Source organism: Pyrus communis, chromosome 12, assembly GCF_963583255.1.
Source record: "Pyrus communis chromosome 12, drPyrComm1.1, whole genome shotgun sequence".
NCBI lineage: Eukaryota > Viridiplantae > Streptophyta > Magnoliopsida > Rosales > Rosaceae > Pyrus > Pyrus communis.
In genome coordinates this window covers 159,316-164,504 of record NC_084814.1, presented here as the reverse complement: position 1 = coordinate 164,504, position 5,189 = coordinate 159,316, and positions in this window count along the sequence as shown.

Genomic DNA, 5,189 nt, shown 5'->3' with positions numbered 1-5,189 from the left:
AAGAAAAATAAATGTGAGAAAAAGAAGAAGAAAAGAAAGAAAAAGAGTGAAAATAAGTGAGAATGGACTCACAAGTGTGATTGTTGAAGAAAGGCCCCAAAAAGTTTGAATATGGCCCTAAGTTTTGTGTGACTTCCCCTTGGGTGTTCAAAGTTGACTTCTGCGTTCTAAAGGGAATTCTAAGTGCCTAATTCAATACTTTGCTCACTATTGCTTAAAGAACGTTTGTTTTCCCTATCCTTTCTTTGTTAGCCAAACACTTTTAGCCCCGTTTCAACCCTTATGCTTCTATCTTGATCGTTATGTGTTCAATATGTGGAGTTTGGAATTGATATGAGCTTATGGAATCACTGGTTCTCATTCTAAGTATTAGCATTCCATTCATGAGATCATATTCATGTCATTATCGTAAATCCAGAAAATGCTTTCTTTGTTATAACATATGTGAGATACTAGTCTTTCATGTTTACATCAATCTCTCACATATAACTAGTGTAGGGTGTGTAGTCAGAAAATCTATGTGAAAATAGAGTGCATTCTAGCAAGGAATTGAGGAAATTCTCTAAGGCATGTTACTGCATTCGAAATGGTTTTAAATGCTTAAATGTGAACTAGTATGTGGTGACTATGATTAAGAATGTACTTAAGTGTAAAGATGGCTAAAATCTGTGGGAATAATGATTTTTAACTTGTCATGAGCATTGGAAATCCGTGAGACGATTGTTGGAAGGTGTAGGTTGTGTTTTGTTCGTTTTGTCTAGTTTCGTGTTCTTTTGTTGTTTTGTTTTGCTCGAGGACTAGCAAAAGATAAGTGTGGGGGTATTTGATAGGAGCATATTCATGCGACTTAAATGGCTTGTTCTCGTGCATTTACGTTATGTTTCTTTAGTTATTTTAGTCCTTTAAGCTATTTTCGTGTGTTTGTAGGTCCAAAGGGCTAAAGGAGCAAAAAGATGCATTTTGGAGACTTTTGGAGCACTTTTGGGCTAAGGATGGATAGCTTGTGCTTGGCGCCAAAATGTTGGACGAAATTGAAGACCAAAGTGTTGGAACTTTGTTCCCTTTAGTTTTAGGACATTTAAACCTTTCCAATTCCCTTATGCCGTGCATCTCCACCTTTCTCCCAAAACCATACACATGCATTCATTATTCATTCCCTCACATGCTCCCATTACTTATCATAATCACATATCATATCACTTATCATTCACCACTTATCATTCATCACTTATCATTCACCACTTATCACTTATCATATCATTCACCACTTATCATTCATCACTTATCATTCACCACTTATCACTTATCATATCATTCACCACTTATCATTCATCAAACACATGCATTCACATGCTTTCACAATCTGCCATCATTCCAACCAAAACCGTGCACATGCTATCACCATGCATTCACATGCACTTGTTCCTCCATCATTCCATCCTTTAAAACATTGCACATGCACTTTAATCATTCAACACATGCATTCACTTCATCATTGCAGCCACACATTCACCCACATGCTATCCCATTTCAGATTGCATTTCATACACTTTCACATGCATCTTGGCAGATTTCACATGCACACACAAGCATTAGCACATGCAACCTAGCTGTCATGTTCCCCCCATTTCACCTATAAATACTCATTCATTCATTCTCATTCATTCACAATCCATTCACCACAGAAATAAGGCCTTTGTGCCAGAAATTCACCCATTCCAAACACTCTTCCATAAACTCATCCATTGCAGAAATGTAGACCATCAAACCACCCCCTTTGTGCCGTGAGTTTCCCCTACAAATCCAAACACCATCCTTCCATTCCTCCACCACTACCCAAACCATTCACACCATCAAACTATCCTTAGACCTTGTGCTACAACGAAGAGGAAGATAAGAGTGCCTAAACGTTCATACAATTCAAGTTTGAGTTGTTGGAATGTTTAGGTGTTTCTTTGATTTCTATGTTTAATTTCAATACTCTTTGTTTTGTACGAATGAGGCATGGAAGAGAAGAGTGCCTAAACGTTCATACAATTCAAGTTTGAGTTGTTGGAATGTTTAGGTGTTTCTTTGATTCTCTTTGTTTTGTATCATAAGGAACTAAACTCCCCCTTGGTTGGGGGGTGATTCGAATATATGTTTATGCTTGCATTTTGATTTGATTACTTCTAATTGCGTTTCATAAGTTGTGATTCAATTTGTTTAACCGTTTTATTGATAACTTATTTATGTATGTTTATTGAGAGTGCACGCTTAATTTTCATGCATGAATATGACGCTAGAATATAAGTGAGTTTCACCTAATAGTTACGAACTTATATTCATAAGTAGTGGAGGTTGCTTATAAACAATCGCGTTAAACGAATTCTTGGCAAGAGTTTCATGCATTCATAGTAACGAATGCCTCGTCAACACTTATAATTTTCATAGAGCGTAATGATTCTTGCTTGTACCTCTTCTATGCATTCATGTTGAGGACTTGTGGGGAATGTTTTGAATTGTCGCATGCATCATCCAATTCAATAACGTTAGGAAGATTTGAAGGTTAATTAGTGCATCACGGTTAACTTGGGGTGTTGAGAATTCATGGTTTATTGAAATGCAATTGGAAATCATTTATTATGCAAGTATAACATGTATGGAGATGAACCCCTTGGCTAGCATCCATCCATTCATATATACTATCTGTCTTAATTCGAATATGTACATTTTATTTAATTTCGTATAAAACTCAATCCCCCTTTACTTTATTGTCCAATTTAGTAGAAAGTGTTTTAGTTTATGTTTATAAGTGTTTTGATTCATTTTGTTACATAATTTCGTCCAAATTCACCAAAATGCTCAAAACTGCCCAGAAAGTGATTTTAAGGCAGTTTTGAGTGTTTTGGGTGATGTTTGAGTCTTTTGGTTTGTTTTAATGTTTTAAGTGTTTAGTTTTACATTCTTTGAGTTAGTTTAGTGTTTTATATTGTGTTTTTACGTTCTTGAGTCAAGTTATTACTTAATTTCGTCCAAATTTGTGGTTTTGCTCAAATCTGCCCAGAAAGTGGTTTTTAGGCAGATTTGAGTGTGTTTGTGTTGTTTTGAGTCTTTTGGTTTGTCTTAGTGTTTTAACGTTTAGTTTCACATTCTTTGAGTCTAGTTTAGTGTTTTATATTGTTTTTACGTTTTTGAGTTAGTTTCCAAGAGATTAAGAATCCCTCCTAATCCCCGGTTCAGAACGATCCCTACTTACATACTTCACTACAATTGACAAAAAGAGGGTTTAATTTGTGTGCTTAACTATTTTCGCATCATCACGCCTGAGCGACGTGTTCATACTCACTTCCAGACTGTAGGTTGTAATGTATCCATTGTTCGCATTGTTTGCTATTTGTTGTGATTTCTTCTTGCGTCTGACATTTTCCTTCATGCAGTGACGCGAGGCAACATCAAATTGTCCAGACAAGAGCTGGCTGATGTAGAGAAGGTGTTAAGAGTGCCTAAGGAGGATAGACATTTGGGCAAACTACAACCTTTGTTTCGAAAGTACGGTTTCCAGCCCCTAGTGTCGGACTGCCAGAGACGAGCAAGTAAGCTGTATCTTTCATTTCGCCCCCTCTTTCTTTTACGAAGTTGTATTATTTACCTTGATTTTTTTTTTGTTCAGTGGAGAAAGTGAGCAAGAAAGGGGGAACGCCCATGTTAGTTCCCGTAGATGACATTTTGTTTCACAAGGGAGCTCGTAAACGTCGGGTAAGGCCAGACCCTAGACCTAAGTCACCAGAGGAGGTCCTTAAGATTACTGCCTCAAAGAGAGCTGAAGCTGAGGCGATCGGGTGTGCTACTGCCATAGTTACAGGGGAGGAAAGACCACTGTTGCCTCCTCTTCCTACCATCAATCCCAGCTTTCCTCCAACCATGGAGTCCACTAACCAAGAAGGTGACCCTAGCTCTAACCGTAAGAGGAAGTATAAGGAAGAGGTTGGCAACATCCATTGGAAGGATTTGAAGGTTGCCATGCAGCCAAGTAGTTTTAGGTATATCAATAATTCCTGGCAGGAAGTCGATCCACTGTTGACGAGCTTGGCGAGCCGCTAGATGAGAATGAATCAGATCGTGATCGGATGATGAGGCTATCTTTTTGGTAGTGACGATCATCCTGTCATGTAGGTCATGACTGAGTATGACAACAGATTACGAGAGGTCGAGCGGTACAAGGCAAAGTTTAAAGAGAATAACCAGCTTGTGAATGATGCCAGAAAAACGAGCAAAGCTTTGGCTGAGGCCATCTGCCTCAAAGATCAACACTTTGAGAGTTTGAAGAGGTGAAATGGTGAGAACGTGAGGCTCAAGAAACAACTGGAGGGGAATGGGAAACAGTTGGAGACCACTATCCTCAAAGTTTCCAAGGTTAAAAGGGAGTTGGATAGTGCCTTGGTTGAAGTTTCTGAGCTAAAAAAGAGTATCCCAACTGAGAGGGACGCTGCCATGCAGGAGTTCTTAGGTTCCTAGGCCTTTCACGATACTTTTAAACCTCACTGCATCCGGGCGGCTAATTTTGAGAAAAGGAAACGGATGGCCGTCCTTGAGCGTTACGATAATGGAAGCATTATCCGAAAGTACCATGATGAGATGGATGAGTACTGACAAAGAGGTGAAGCGTTCGTCCTCCCAGTTGATCCTAGTAGTGAGGATGACTCTGAAAATGAGGCTAGTGTCGGTGAGCAGTCTCAGGAGAGTGAGGATGGTTCTGGAGATACGGAGGATGGTGGTGATGGCGATGCGGTTGAAACGCAGAGTGATATTGTCAGGGGTTCGGCCTCAGATAAGGATGACTCATAGTGCCTTCTTTTTCTGCATGTACTTTGAATGTAATAGTTTGTTGTTTGTATGGCATGTGCCATGTACTCTGAATGTACTAGTTTGTTGTTTGTCTGGCATGTGCCATGTTATAAGGCTGAGGGTTTTTTGTTTGTGTATGTTTGCAACCTTGTACTGTGCGCTTTGATTTTAATTGCCAAGTATTTGTACTATCATTGATAAATGTTTGGCTATGTTTGAATAGATCCCTTGTTTGGATATAAGTCATGTTGACATATACTTAGACTTTATTTTGATGTTGCAAGCATTCGTGTTGAAGCTTCAAACCTGAGCGTTTCAGTGATAGGGATGTAAGGGAGTTAGGACCAAGTTGTCTAAATCAC